This window comes from Sylvia atricapilla, chromosome 1 (genome assembly GCF_009819655.1).
Source record: "Sylvia atricapilla isolate bSylAtr1 chromosome 1, bSylAtr1.pri, whole genome shotgun sequence".
NCBI classification, from domain to species: Eukaryota; Metazoa; Chordata; class Aves; order Passeriformes; family Sylviidae; genus Sylvia; species Sylvia atricapilla.
Window position 1 is genome coordinate 60,322,553 of NC_089140.1, and position 16,306 is coordinate 60,338,858.

The following is a 16,306-nucleotide window of genomic DNA, read 5'->3' on the forward strand; positions in this document are numbered from 1 at the left end:
TTAGTGACTAGACCTTCAACTTTCCAAGATCTAAGTTAAATTATTGTATTCATACAAAAGGGGGTTTGCAAAGTCTTGCTTTTCACTTGCTAATTTATCCTTGTGAAGCAGAAGGAGTTTGGTTTGGTTTCTTTCCAGCAATATATGTGTCCTAATGTGTTAAACATTTATTAGGGAGCAGAATTTTTATATAAAAGTTGGAAGGCAGATGGTTAAAGTAAAAACCCCGCGGGCTGTCCATTCTAATATATAAACAATGGGATCTTTATGTTTCGCCTGTTCAACATTTCTTGAAAATTGTTCTTTAGCAAACTGCAGCACCTGCAGTAACCAGAGGCAGCTCTCTTTTACTCACTTCTCTCCTCTATAGCCAAGGTTCACAAGGTGCTGAGTGCCCAGTTTCCATTGCCTTTGCTTGCTTTATATGCCTCCTGCCTTTAGAGAAATTAACAGGTGTTTGACAGGCACTCGAACAAAACAAAGTCTATGTCCCATGGTTGATAGCAAGATAGTGAAAATAAGCGTATGCTTCGGACTCACTGAGAAATAAACTGGCTCATAATTTATAAACCCATTTTATAATACATGGGAAGAAACTGTGTAATAAACTTGCAGGCATAGAACAAGGTAAAGGGGTAAAATGTGCATAGATCACAGACTGAGCATGTTAACACACAGTTAACAGTCTTGTTTCTATTTAACTGGAATGGCAAAATGCTGCAAGGGAGGCAGTAAAACACAGAATACCCATGTAAGTACCAAGCTGCAGAGGCCACCTTTGTTTATTCTCTCCAGCTTGAGTATATTGAAAGCAATTTGTTTGTTAAAACACAGTGCATACAAATTTTTTCCATTCCTGTAAACTAACTACTCAGCTCTTTTTTGCTGACTAGGAAAAAAAAAAAAAAAAAAAAAAAAAAAAAAAAAAAAAAAAAAAAAAAAACACGAAGAAAAAAAGAAGAAAAAAAAGAAAAATAAAAAGAAGGGAAAAAAAATAAAGGAAATTAAAAAATAAAAGAGTAATTTTGCTAGACAGACCTATCTGAGCTTAATTCTCCGAGTGTCATATGTCTATCACATACACTGTGGTCCTTGGAATAATAATAATTGAGCCAGGCAGCTGAGTCTTGCTGTGGGTATCTAGGGGAGGGGGGTAGGGGCCGCGATAAAAGACTCATCAGTTTCAGCTTAGTTCAGTAGACATCTGTGCAGCAGAGGACCTCGTGATGATCCTGGCAGCAGCTCTTTTCATTTGGGTTTGGCTTTTTGTGCTGAATGCTTTTTGTACTGAGTCCCCGTACCAGCCTGTCTCAGCACTTTCAGAGCCAGAGCTTTTTCTCTTCATAAGCTCTAGGTTTTTTTTTTTACAGGCCACTGAGTCTGACTGGAGCTGTATCCAGAATTACAGAAAGCAGCAACCACCTGTCACCAGGACATTGTGCACAGTGGAAGGGGAGAGCAGTGGGCTGGGGGTGGGGAGATGGAGTGAGCCAGCTGATTGCAGGGCATTTCTGGGAAGCAGGACTCTGCTCATCCCTTTGCAAACACGGGAAATTATGACAGTGGTTGGAAGCTTCAAAGAGACTGGGGGAAGTGGAAATAGAGAAGTCAGAAAGAACAGGGTTGGGGGTTAAATAGGCCCTGTACAGAAAAGGCTGATAAATTCATCTTTTCAGATTCCTTGGTTACTGGTAAGATTTGTTCGACACGTGATTCCCTCTTAGCTCGACAGAAGCTTTATGTACTCTCCGAGGTTTGGTTTTTTGTTTGTTGTTTGTTTTTTGCATAATTTGAAAATAAATGAGCAACTTTTTCTTCTGATTCTTTGAAGACTGTATTGCCTGCTCCAGTACTAGGGTGGAAAAAATATCAGTAAGGAAAAAAATATTCAATTGCATGTCTCCCAATTCAGTCACATTAATTGCACTTCAGATTTTATGGTGATGCAGATCCAGCAGCCTTCTCACGCAGAGGAATTAGCATTACTTTCTGACTTGTGGAGCCTCTGTTCTCACTTCTTTCTCTTGGAAAGCATTTACAATGGCTGGTCATATCTGACATACTACTTTGAATGGTGCAAGCTGTCTTATTAAATCAGAGCATACTAAAATATCATGCCATTTCTGTGGAGAATAGTTTCACTTTCTAGCAAATAACAAAAGTGCATGGAAATTTACTTTGATAGCTTATTTTAAGGTAAAAACTGCATCCAGGAAAATATCAAGTCCTTATCGGGGAGAATAAAATTCTATTCTATGAAGTATGGAGAACCTTATGGTCCCACAGCATTACAGAAGTGTGTAATAACAACAGTCAGATAAAATCCTAATGTCTTTTACCTGGAAAAAATTCCACTGGTAACACTAAAGGAGGCTTTAATTGAATTGAAATGTATTCATCTGAATAACACAACCCATTTTTCCCTTTGTATCTAATACAGAAAGTGTCATTCCAGAGGTTAAACCTGAGATCAGGTATCTTAGAACAGGACTAATTGCCTGCTGGAGAAGATGGTGTCTCCTCTCGGATATTCTGTGTGTTCTGAAACTGAGCTCTAGTTAGGCACTTGACTTTTGGTTTATTGAAGTGAAATGAGGTGAATCTCAACCCAAAACACATGCTTCTGTCCCAGGATTATTTTAAAAATGCATGGCAGAACATTAGGCTGACATTTACTGTGTGTATCGTCAGTTTTTTGATCTTAATTTATCCTGTGTATTTTGTAAATCTTTCTGATGTATTTCTTTCAAGTGCTGGGACAATGAGGCTCACCCTGAAGTCACTGATCAGGGAGCACTGCTGTCATAGGGACAAACGGAGAAGGTAGAAGTCTCAGATGGGGAAACTGTGTTAGTTGTCAAAGGTATGTGTCTGGACTTGCTCTCTCTCCTGACATGTTCAGTGAGATGACTGGGACCTTTTTCTCCTTAAAATGGACGTATGAACAAGAATGTAAAACAATGTGCTGAGATTAATTTATTCCTCTCTAACTCAGTAAAATGTTATGAGTGATACAAATGAAAGGACATTCCCTGCTTTGCAAAAGCTTCTCTTGTGCTCTGGTTGTCCTACTTTAGTTTTCTTTGTTTCATTACTCAACTCCAAAAAAGACTTTAAGAGTGTGGTAAATAAGATACAGAAATATTCTCAGTCTTCAAAGCAGGAATGTAGTGAATGCTCCTAAATCAGGAGAGCAGCACACATCTTGGCTACTCATAGGGGTATAGATTAACAGTACTGAAGAATTGAGTCAGTCCAAATTTATTCCTTCTTGTGAAAATACAAAATAAATATAATTAATATAAAACATCATGCTGCTTTCGTGAAGATACAGAAGGTATAGTCTGTTTACAATACAGGGAGTATTTTTGTCTTCATTGGGGACTTTTTGATGCAAATGACTTCTTCTTACCTTCATTGATATCAGGCAACTGATGTAATTGTCATAAGGCTGGAATATAATTTTTGGTTTTTCTTTGGTGTGGTACTTAAGTAGTAAGGTCAATAAGTAAAAGAGGTAACGTAATATGTAGTGACTAGATTAATTTCAATTCCTGTTTTACTTTTGGGTTTTTCAAAAACTCCAGGGAAATGGAATTGTAGATATGTACCGAGAAATTGGAAAATAATAGCTTATCTCTAGTAAGGCACTAGTTATGTCAATGACTTTTCACTGCATACATGTTACAGTTTTTAATTTACTACAAGTTCTATGACTGTGTCATACAACAAAATGACATACATGTGTTCCCTAGTTCAACTACAATTTTTTGATTGTTTTGGTAACTAATAAGCCCGAGAACTCAGGAAGGATCTGGAACTTACTTTATTCCCTGTAGAAACAAACAAACAAAAAAATAGTTTTGCAAAAGATATCAGAAGGAGAACAGTATTATCAAGAAGATGGCAGGGACATGAATGCACTATTTATGACTTACTTATCCACTGAGAACAACTTTTTTTTGAAAGGTGACCTCATCCAAACCAACAAACTTCTTCCAAGAGCAGCTTAATGCTGTGAAATATATCTCAATATATCTCAACAGACCTTCATGTCTGTTAATGTTGCACGTTTGGTTTTAACTTGCAAGTTAGAGGGCACTGATGAACTCCTTCCTTGCCTTCCCTGCTTTTTTCTATATGAGCTGCACTAGGTCACACACAAAGTCAGAAGTTTGCCCTTCATTTCCATCAAAATACATGGCAAGCTTTACTCAAAATGTATTAAAGGATTTTACTAAATTCACAAGGATAGTCCCAGTTGTTACTTTATTTTGATCTTTGAAGAATCTTTCACTGTGCATTTGGTTGCTAAAAGTACTGAAATCCTTCAAACTATCCCTAAAGCAAGAGGGTGTTTCATTTCTCATAAATCTTTGTAGGTTTAAACAAGAGGAAAGGGGAGATGTGCACCAGGGACAGCTGATACTAGAAACTCCTATTTGTTGCTGGCACCTGCCCATGGCCAACTTACAGAGACACTGGAGGAAAGAAGATTCCTCCTTCTTTCTTAAGAAAATCTTAAGGTATTCCTTAAATTAATGACGTCTATTTAAAATGTAACTGGAATAATTCGAATAGCTAGAATTCCCTAGACTATACTGAGTTCGAAGGGACCCACAAGGATTATTGAAAAAAGCTCTCCTAGTCCTAAACCAGACTGCCCCACAAATCACACCATTGCCTGAGAGCATTATCCAAATGTTTCTTGAACTCTGGAAGGCTGGTGCTGTGATCACTTCACCCTGACTCAAATTCACTGAATAACACCAATTCAGTTGGAATTATTTACTGATAATTTTTTCTCATTCTTCTTAGACATTATGGAAGAAAATTGACATGACAGTCATGTAAAACTTTGTCTCCTGAATGAACTTGTTGGTGTGAAGTATTAAAACCAGATTTTTAGGTTCTACTTGTTTCTCTGATAATTGTCTGTATGAACTTATCTTAGATATCAGGATATTTTTCCAAGAATGGATGAAACTTTCAACTTCTCAGGAAATTGGAAAATACTTGCCTTGAATATTAATACTTGGGATGCTTGTCCTCTTTCCATTAGATCTGTCTGATACAAAAAGAATTTCTAAAATTTTGTTTATGGGGGAAAACTATATTGTTACAGATATGTTAACAAATAAATTCAGAGTTACAAAAATCCCTTTTTTCATTTGACCATAAAAATGGCAGTCTTCAAAAATGAAGATCTGTGTATCTCTAAGAGATATACCAACGCTGTTGCCAAAACAAATTGAGCTATCCTGCTACAACAACAAAACTGTGGTTAAAAATGAGATTGCTGACTTGAGCATGCCACCACTTTCCTTTAGCACACACCCAGCAAAAACCTAATGGCCTCAAAGGCTTCATGTTATCAGAAGATATGCCTACTTTTGGCTCATCAGGCCCATGGCAATTCCAGTTTGCTCTGTTTGTCTAGGTCATTTGTCTATGCCGGTCCTCACTAGAAGAACAATAGTCTCAGAAATTAACGTTTTTATTAGTCTGCAAAATGAATTGTCCATCAGAAATAGTAAAAAACCACAGGCCTAAACAGAAGATGGTAATTCTGTTCTACAGCTCTCATTCCAGTTACACCCCCACCTGGAAGAGAACACTTAAGAGATGTTGGTGTCCTACATTCCTTAAATTGTTATTACAACACAGTATTTATTTCTGTATTCAGGGAAGTAGGTGAAATGAAGCTCAGTGAAAGCAGCAGCAGCAGAAATAGCAGAGGCAAGAGTCAAATAAATATGCACAATGTCTTTACTTGCGATAACATGGGGATAGACTTCCTGCTCCCTAATATCAAACCCATGCAACCTTACCTCTGAAACAGCTTATGGATGCTGTACTTAAAGCACAGTCTAAAATGTGATCTTAAGGGCAGGGATGAAAACAGTACTAAACCATTATTTTGACAGCTGACATAAATAAGCATGGGTAACTCCCGGATGGTAAACATAAGGAAAATGGAGCAAACAAGCTCTGATCTCCTTAATGTTAAACTGAATTTATCTGGGTGGTGCTGAGCCTTTGCAGAAGACAGCATGTGACTGTGATGAGCTTTCTGAGAAAAAGTTCTAGGGCTCAGGAGAAGCCAGGAACTGGCGTGTCAAACTGTTAATTAGAAAATTCTGGGCAATGATAGAGGATGATGCTAAAGACATTATGGGAGAAGCATAAAAAGCTAAAATTTGCTTTTAAAAAATATCAAAATATCATCTTTTAAACTGCCTTAGATAATCCCTGTCATTCTTCAATGCTTTGGTTGTCTCTCTGTGGGACACTATACCAGATTTTAATAGTGCATCAGGCAGAGATTTAGAGAATTCTTCAACATTGACAGAAACGTGGCAGATGACAGTAAAGATCTGTCAGATGGCCGTACAGCACAAGCACATCACACCACACTAATGCCACCACATTCTTGGTGGAGAAAATAAATAGAGGAAATAGAGTACATGTACTCTGGGTCAGGGCAGTTTATGAAAGGGACACAGTGTGTTCTCTGAATGTTCATACCAGACATACATTTCAGCAGCAGCCATTTTGTTCTGCTGCTTCTCTGAATCATAAAAAGGCAAAAAATGTAGCAAGGGAAATTGTGTCCTTTATTTTTAATTGACAGGAGGGAGTGTTGTTTGAGTGGTTTTTTTTCTGGGTTGGTTAGTTAGTTGGGTTTGGGTTTGATTTTTTTTTTTTAACTTATTGATTTGTTACACATACACTTAGAAAATTGTCCTTTGGTAGAAAATTCGATTTAGCCAAGTCAAGGTGGGGTTTGAAATCGCTTAGGTTATGGCCTGTAGAAGTCAAGGTCTTGGCTAACATACTGAATTCTCAGCATCTCTCCAAAGCTGATCTCATTTTAAAAACTAGACACTACATATCCTAAGAGCTCTTGTAAAGTAACATTTATGAACGTGTAATTAAATGTACACTCAAATAGTACTTAAGAAAGGTATACTCAAATAGTACTTTCCACATCAACTTAGAACCATTTCCCTCCCCCCCTTCCCTGGGGAAGCAAGTTGTTGTGAGGCGGCTGTACAGCTGCAGGATAGGCTCAGCACTTAAGCTATGGGAACACGGGTGTGCTCGGATCCGTGTTCAGGACACTGATCCACTTGTGGTCTCTAAGTAATTCCAGACTGGTCTGCCCAGCTAGATGCTTGCCTATCCTTTGTCATGCCACATTTGTCCTGCTCCTTAACTCTCCTGTTTCTTCTTTTTCTGCAGAGCATGAATCCTAACGGGGGGAGAAATCCAAGAATTCATAACAAAACATGGGGTAAAAAGACCATCTCCATTGAAGTTAATAATCAGCAGGGTCCAAATTACCTCTTATTAGCATTTATTTTACAAAAGAGGCAGGGTATAATTTTGTGATAGATTCAGATTTGGAGAGGGACTATAATCAGCCTCCTGAAGAGCTCTGCCTGAAGTACATGGCTGCTTATTTCTTTTCCAAATTGCACCGCTCTCTTTCCCCCTTTCGCTCTTGCCCCTCCCGCCCCGTTCTCTTTCTTGATCTCTTTGAATCATGCAATCACTTTGAATAGCCCAGACAGGCCTGAAGATTAGGGAGCCTGTTTGTGGAGCGGGGGGCCAGCTGAATAGGCGCAGGAGGCTGGCTCCCCGGGAAAACAAGGCGCTGGGAACTAGGCCAACTGTGAAGAGCATGTGCTGGGAGGGACTGAATAGGCAAGCAGCCGGCCAGCCCATATGTCAGGCTGTGCCACAAAGACTTCTCTGCACATCTACCATGACAAACAGGATTACCGAAGACAATTAATCTGGCACGCTTTATCAAAATCAAGTGCTGACCCCCAACCTCTCCCCCCAGCATGCAGCAGATGCCACGCTCCAATTCAATGGAGCTCAAGTGTTCCCTTTTTCGCTGTTGAAAGGCATCCAAAGCCTGAATAAGGTTGGCGTGGACTAATTGCAAACACTGTCTGATGGTGACAGTCCTAATCAAATGAGATGAGCTCACCTTTTCTGTAAACTTCTAATGGGAAGGCTGGTGGCAGCTCCCCATCAGCTGCTGGCAGAAAGAGAAACGCATGGGGATGAAGGGTTTCCCCCTCCTTCCTCCCCCTTCCTCCTCACTGCCGGATGGAGGAACAGGGCAGCCACACACATCCTTTCCCCTTGAGCCTTTCTGGTGCTGCATCACGGGAGGGATGGAGGAGGGAAAGCATTGGAGTACTCTGTGCAGTAGCGTCTCTGCTCTGCAGATGCCAAAGAGCAGCCAAAAAAAGGCAGCGTGCCGACGCTTACTGCCATGCTAGAAACCAGGCTCTACATCCAGGCTGAGCCCTCAGCTGATGTCTGTGGAGCTGTAAACATCCCCCTCACTATCTGACCTGCCTGTGGGATGTTCCTGTTGGCTCTGTAGTACAGAATATAAGCTCACACTCATTAGGACCAGACATTTCTTTTCATGTTCCTCCTGCTTCCCGCTTGTTTTATTTTATTTACATTTCAACATATAGGAGTTTCAGAGAAGTCTGTCCAGTTGACCTTAATAGACAATGAAAAGTGGAGTTCAATAAGACAAGGAGAGAAAGTGGGAAAAACTAATAGTATTTTGTCTTATTGCTTTTGTATTTACCTTACTGCTGTTCAAATAAGCAGCCCAGATTCTTGCTGTTCACCCTAGTATGCATAGGCATCTGTACTACAGAAATATCTCATAGGCAGTCTTCTCCTCACAAAAACTGTTTGTCCTCTTGGTCTTACTCAGATTAGAGTCAAGTGCCTGTGTCTCTATATTGGAATCCTCTTGCTTGTTAGTGTGGATGGAGTGAAGGTTATCGTAGGCATGATGAATGGTTCTTTCAAGTATCTTTTTTCCCAGGTTTTCAAGTAAAAGTTCTATTTGTTCAAGTTAAAATTCGTTAAAATAGAACTTCGTCAGTTTTATTAAGTTAAAACCCAATCATAAACAAATAAAAAAAGTATCAGCAAGTTTTACAACATAGAACATATGCTTCAGGATAGTCTTCAATTTTGTAAGGTTTGCACAAATGAAAGGGTTAAAATGTTTGATTTAGGAAATACTGTAAAAGCTTCTTATAATATTTTAATGCAACATTTTTTCAAGCTGAGAAAGAAAAATATCTCTTTACTTCCCATACACACCTAAAACAAAAATTAAGTTTTCAATATTCTTTGTAATAATTGTTTTTTTAAAGTTCTTTCCTGGCAATATGGACAGTATTTTGGCCTGAATGGTATTTGCAGTTCTAATCTGTTTTCTGTCAGAAAGTTGCCATCTAGATGTTACTTCCCAACCTACTTTCATGGCTATTCTCAACATAACACCTGATTGCTTCAGTTATTTGAATGATTTTAACTTCTGTCTTAAAGTAAGGGTAGTAAGTGACTGACATATTCTGTGTGCAGAAAAGGCAATGAGGAGTGAGGGGTTATTGATTACTTTGATTTCTGAAAAGAGAACAACCTGGTTCACAGTTTGCCCATGAGACCATGTCCCTCTGCCCACAAAGCTGTGACGGTAGCTCCGGGTTCACACATGTCCAGCAAGGGCAGAGGTCAGTGCTGAGGGGTGGTCACTGGGCATCCTGTTTCCAGAAGCCACAGTACCTTGATTTACATTTTTCCTAAGTATGAATTCTCAGCACAGTATGTCCTAATAAAAAAAAAAAAAAAAAAAAAAGCCCCCAAAATTCCAGAGCTGAAATAACTGTGTGGGCTGACACCTGCAGAAGCCATGGATGTGGAAAGGGACTTCTCACTGGAGCAGTGCTTCCCACCTCTAGCTGCAGTAGAGCAGAATAAAGGCATTCTTTATCAGCAGCCCCTCAAATCTGCCAATGTTTCTTCTTCTTGTGTAGCAAGAATGGGATGTTTAAATGAGAGTTACAGATGGAGGAGCAGCTGATTTTTGGTATTACAATGTTTACACTCCAGAAACATGCTCCAGCATTTGAAAAATGCAGCACCCAAAATGGGTCCAAATGGGAAACCAGAAAACAGAGATAATATTGCTCAAGGCACTGAGCAAAGGCCAGCTGCAGATCACACAATTCATTGTTGTGGTACTCTGACATCCCATAGAACAACACTTTCCAGAAATCAAAGGCCAAGTTGTGTTTTTATTCAGAGTGCTAAAGTTGATTTCTAAGGAATCTCTGGTAATGAAGTGAAATATGGAGCTAGGAGAGAGCTAAACTGAAGCTAATGGCTGCTGTGCAAGAAAGGTGAAGGAAAGAAAGGTGAAGGAATGAACTACAAATACTAACAACAACAACAAAACAAAAAATCCAAAACAAACAACAACAACAACAAAAATAAACCCCCACATCCACCCCAGAAAATTCACTACTGGCTAAAGTAGCAGCAGAAGAATGAAGTGACAAGGTATTGACCTGAACTACCAGGGGAAATGGAGAAGATATTCGTGTCTCCACGTTGTGAAGAAAGGAACTGCCTGAAGGATGTGAACTGCTCTGTGGTGACTTGCTGAGGGGTGATGGGCAAAAAAGCATCCCTGAGGCAGTCAGAGGCTGGAATCTGAGCTCAAAATGATCACAAAGCCCTGGTGATACCTCTCTTTCTGACCCACTCATCACTGGTCACTGGTAAATTAGAGAATAATTTATAATGTAACTAGATTAAGAAAGAGAAAGACTGTGATCCTTTTGACCACAGTTAATTAAAATGTTTCTCTAAAACCCAGAGGTATTTCTTGCACAATTTTTACACTACTTTTGGAGCAGCTCTGTAGGTCACAGCAGCCTGTATCACTGCCAGAAGTACCAAGATGGCTAAGGGTCTGGAAGGTGGAGTTGATATGATAATACTAAGTGACATGGGTGGGAATTTCTCTCAGCCATTAGCAGAAGTAGGAATTTGCTCTTAGAAGAAAGACTCGTGACAAATGACATTTCTAAAATGTCATCTGGTTTGCAGTGGAATATCCACTGTTTTTCTAAAATATGCAGTTTGTGCAATTGAAGTGTAGTGCAGAAATTACTTATTATAGACACAGAAAAGATCTCCCCTTCTCCACTGACCCCAAGGAATTGCCATAGCCTGCAGAGAGCAGTAGAAATTTTGACCTACTTTTATCGTGCCTACTCATTGCTGTCAAGATGGGTTTTTTTATCTGTGAAACAGTAATCATTGACTTTTATTTTGAGCACAGTGATTTGGATCAGGATACAGAAGTTCCTACATTTTCCAGTATTCATACTATGATTAGATCAAATTTTTTAAAGTTCAAGTAAATATGCCTCACTTATTTTCTTTCCTCTTTTTCTCTTGGACTCAAACAGGTGCCTTCATTTCTGGTGACACCACGTCTGCTAGAATGCATCAGGATTTTGCTCCCTCTCTAGTTCTCTGCGTCTGCTGTCAGGTCTCCTGCTCAGTTCCTGCTGAAAGCTTTCCTCCAGGCCAGAATATGGAGTCTAATTCAGATAATACACATGTAAAATATTATTCTGTGTTGCATTGCCATTAAGTGCAGAATTTTGGTCACTGTGGTGTAATTTTAATGTGGCCACAGAAATATGACCAACGCATGACAATTTGTTGTCTTGTTTTGCTCAGATTCTGTTAATACCTCACTGCTTAGGAAAACGAACCAAAAGTGGCTTAGAGAAAGGATCAGTATTATCCAGTAGAGTAGTGAAATGAGTTAAAACATCACTGTGTAATGTTTATGGTAGAGGAAAGAAAGTGTTCAATTGCTGGAGGAGTGAAACATTCGCGTATGAATGCATAAAGACACTCTGGCAGAGTTTGGTGTAGTAAGCTTTGCTTAACTCACATGAAATATTTTTTCTCCACCAGAAGCACTTTCCTACACGAAATGAAGCTGAACTTTCTTGTTTTAAATATCAAAGTGATTGGCATCTATCACAATAGGTAGCTCAGGCCAGCAATCTGCCACTCTTTTTGATTTATGGGGCCCTAAATATAGAGGTGCAGATCCTGCCTAAGTAAGTTAAGCCAAATGACATGAGACTTGCCCTCCTCTTTGAGTCTGACAAATGTCTTAGCAGCAGCTTAAGGAACACTACAAGACCACAGACCAGTTTGTGGTTTAGCCCCTTGTCCCCAGCACACAGCTGTCAGGCACCACGCTGCTTGTGGCACCTCCTGACTTCGTTCTTGGCCATGTCATCCCAACCAGAGAGAGCACACCATGGTGTTGCACCCATCACATTGTTGCTTTGGAGTTTTCTGGGTTTGGGGGTGTTTTACCTTGAAGCCATTAATTGCTGACAGCTCCTGGCCACGGTACTTTTGAGTGCTCAGTAGGAAACAGCATGGTTTTTTAGTTCAGCTGGCACTTCAGAAAGCAGAAATAAAATGAGGATTTCAGCTTAACTGAAAAAAAACCCTCGAACTTTCTGAGGTTTTAACAATCTTTGAAAATTAAGATTAGCAAATAATTGTAGATTGGCAAATCAAAGCCTTAGGTTTAGAAAATGCCAACATATTCATATTATTTCTACAGTTATTTTAATTATGAAGCCAGAATAATTTGCTGGAATTTGCAAGAGTTTACAAAACATCTTAGTTGACTTAAATCCTTATCTCCTAAATAATACATTCCAGCTAGAAAAGTTTACTTAGTTCCAAACACTTGATCACATAAATAAGCAGAAAGATCTCTTTGTCAATTTTTAGATTTGACAATGGTCTTAGGACAGTCTTGACATTACAACCAGAGGTGATTTCTTGTCTACAGAAATAGAGTGGTGGAAAATATATTCTCCTCTCCTGAGCATAAAGCTGCAAACAAGGAGTAAGTGAGAATGATGTTTTCTTGAGATGGGGCTCTGCATCGAATCACTGCAGCAGTCATGCAGCTGTTGATTTAATATCTTCTAAAGAGGTTCAGAGGGAAGAACACAGACTTCAAAGAGAGGCAGATGGAGCATTCAGATCTAGTCGCCACTGGTTCAGTGTTGAAGCCACTGCCTTGAGGATCCCACACAAGTTATCTCTGAGAAGATACAACCATAGGTGGATTTTTGAAGACCCAAGATCTTGACAACAAATGACAAGAACTAAATGTGATCCACACCTGTGTTAATTATCAGCTCACTGATGTGTGCGTACTCTGAAATGCATTTGGGAGCAAGTACAGAATGGATCTAAAATTCACAGAAAAAGCAATTCCACTTTTCTGTAGTTGGAACAAAAGCAGGTTTTCCTTTTATTTCTTTTTTTTTTTTTTAATCTCCCATCTTTTTAATCTTGAAATTGTTATAACACCAAGTGAACATTGAGATAAACTGCTGTTCAGATAATTCACTGTCAAAAATATTGAGCATACTTTAGTTGGATGGCAGCAGTAATGGTCTTTTCAAGTGCCGCTGCACAAAAGCTGAGCCTATCAAGATTTTTTGGCAGGCACTGCGTTTAACTTGTCATGTTATATATTGCAGCAATGCAGTTGAGGATCAGTATAAATCAACTTACAAGTCTGGAGGAAATGGGAGAATGTGCTTCTGCAGCCTACTGGCAGCTCAAGTGTCTATCAGAAGGTGGCAGCATTTCAACATCATAAAGTCCAGCGGGGGCGGGGGGGAAATATTAACTCAATCTACATGTCCAGAAAACTGAAAGCTCTTTACATTCAGGCAGGATGTACACACTGCTGCCTTGAATTTATGGGTTAGATGAATTTATGCGGTTATGGGCAGGCAGGAAGGTGAAGTTTTGATAACTCTTCAGTTCTTCTTAATGTAAATGTGGGAAACAGGCTAAGTAGGTGCTGGAAGGAAGGGAAGTGAAAAATAAATGAGAAAATATGGATGCCCAAAGGGTCAGAAACAGCCCACCCCCAACTAGAAAAGAACTCTGTGGTAGCTGTGTTAGAAATATTGATCAACAAAACATGTGGTCACTAATTTTTTGGGATTTTAGCTCTTACCAGTGTGACAGAGAATATCTCTGTTTTTCTACAGCTGTCACACCCTGTATTGTCAGATGTCATGATCTCATCACAGGCTTTGTGGCATTTATTGCTTTTTTTGAAAAAAACACAGCCTTTGAAACTGGGCAACTGCATAGGAACCTCAGCTTTCACTTAAACACCACTGTAACCAAAAATAGCATGATTTGAACCCTTGTGGTTACTGGGGAAGTCAAAAAACATGTGCGAAATGCTCTCACAATGTTCAAAAACCAGAAGGCAGAGTGGAAAAAATAACAGAATTTAAAGTAGAAAAAGAAAAAAATGACGTCTCATAAGGTTAGCGAAAAGTCATACATCAGCATGCACTGATTGGCAATACCATGTTGCTGATGGGAAGCCTAGACCCAGCACATAAAGCCAGGCATGTCAGTGTGTGCTCTGATAGGGGTGGAATTAAGTGCCTGGCTCAGTGTGTAGCCATGAACACAAAATGGTGTTGTTCACTTCAGTGAGATTATTTGCTGATTTACAGCTCAAGTCATTGCTGGACTGAGCTCTTAACTTGCTTAAGGATTAATGCAGTGCCCAGCACCGTTTGATGGTAAAAATCTCAAAATAGGGTCGTCAGTGTCCTTGTACAATGTTTTAGGTTTTTTTAAACATGGACCTGCCTCAGCTAGCACTTGATACACCCTGTAAGGGTATGGAGTACAATAAAAAATATTGTACTAATGGCCACCACAAGGACTCCACATGTTGCCAGTAATTACTACCTAAGAGAACCATGGCATGTTATTTTCAATCTTTCTATTTGTGGTGGGTTGATCCTGGCTGGACAGCAGGTGCCCACCATCACCACATTGTCACTCCCCTCTTCACTGGGTAGGGGAGAGAAAATAAAATTAAAAGCTTGTGGGTTAAAATAAGGTCAGGGAGAGATCACTCGCCAATTACTGTCATTGGTGAAGCATACTTGACCTGGGGAAAATTAATTTAATTTATTACCAATCAAATCAGAGTCGGATTAAAGTAATTAAAACCAAATCTGAAAAGGCCTTTCCTGCACCTCCTCGTTCTTCCACTCCCAAATTTTCTGTCTCCTCTGGCATCACGTTGTCTCTACTGCTCTCTCTCTCTCTCAGGGCAGGACTCCTCACATTCCTCTCTTGCTCCAGCATGGGGTCCCTCCCACAGGAAACAAGCCTCCACAAACTTCTCCAGCATGAGTCCTTCCCAAAGGCTGCAATTCTTCCTTAACTGGTCCAGTGTGGGTCCCTTGAACAGAGCATGGTCTCTCTGGAACAGACTGCATCAGTCTGAGTTCCCCACAGGGATGCAAGGGGAACTTCCAGTGGCTTCTCACAGAAGCCACCCCTGTAGCACCCCTGCTGCTACCAAAACCTTGCAAAAAAAAAAAAAAAAAACACAAAAACAAAAACAAAAAAAAAAAAAAAAAAAAAAAAACAAACAAAAAAAAAAAAAAAAAAAAAAAAAAAACAAAAAAAAAAACAAAAAAAAAACCAAAACAAAAAAAAACAAAACAACCCAGTTACTTGGCTCCAATAAGTTTGTCTCTGAAATCAAGTTAAAAAGTGGCAAAACATCTCTGTGGAGTTTAAAGTGGAACAGTTTTAATTTTGAAGTTTTACATGTGAAAGAGAAATGCTGATTTTGAAAATATCTCCCACTGTATTCACCTTGGATGCACATCTGCAATGCAATTAAAGCAGTGGGCAGATTACTAGGTGGTGGCCAATTATGAGCAGGGGACTTCATCTTCAGAGGGGATACAAAACCTTGCAGAAACTGAGATTTTGAGGGCTTAGCACAGATTACTCTGAGCCCAGGCACAGTCACATGGTCAAAAATGGCATCAGAAATTGAGCCCCAGAAAGATTGAATGCCTTTCTGGACATCCCAGTGAGCTGGTAGCATAACTGAGGATAGTATTGTGGCACCTTCCATTCTCAGATCCAGGGAGCATTTTGTCATACCACAATTTCACATCTCACACTGAACACTCAGCTACTGTACTTGGTAGCCTCAGCCAAATACACACAGGTCAGGAACAGAGCTGGCAGGCAGAGTTTATACTGATTTAATTTTGTTTGGCTTTTTGATGCGCCTTCCTGGAGTTCCCATTTGCTATGTTGTGGGTTAAATACTTAAACAGGAAATCAGCTCAGAGGACTGGCTGACCATTTCAACCTTGTGGAAACATTTGTCCTTGCCTGCTTCCCAGAACAATTCAAAGAATGCCTTGTTTCTGATACACACAGCCAAAGTAAAAGATCTGTGGAGGATAATTTATGGACAGAATGATTCAGTAGAGTGATAGCACTCATTCAAAGACCTTGGAGTAGAAATCAGTACAGATAGCTGCACACCTAAAGG

At 39.6% G+C, this 16,306-nt stretch overlaps 1 long non-coding RNA gene across 1 annotated transcript in view; it reads right to left on the reverse strand.

The window, feature by feature from the left end:
* LOC136367431 (uncharacterized) overlaps positions 1-15,451 on the reverse strand; it is a 63,094-nt gene extending 47,643 nt beyond the window's left edge. Inside the window, exon 1 of the long non-coding RNA XR_010744693.1 lies at positions 15,346-15,451. This is a non-coding gene — a long non-coding RNA (uncharacterized lncRNA). The remainder of the gene's footprint in view (positions 1-15,345) is intronic.
* Positions 15,452-16,306: the final 855 nt, after the last annotated feature.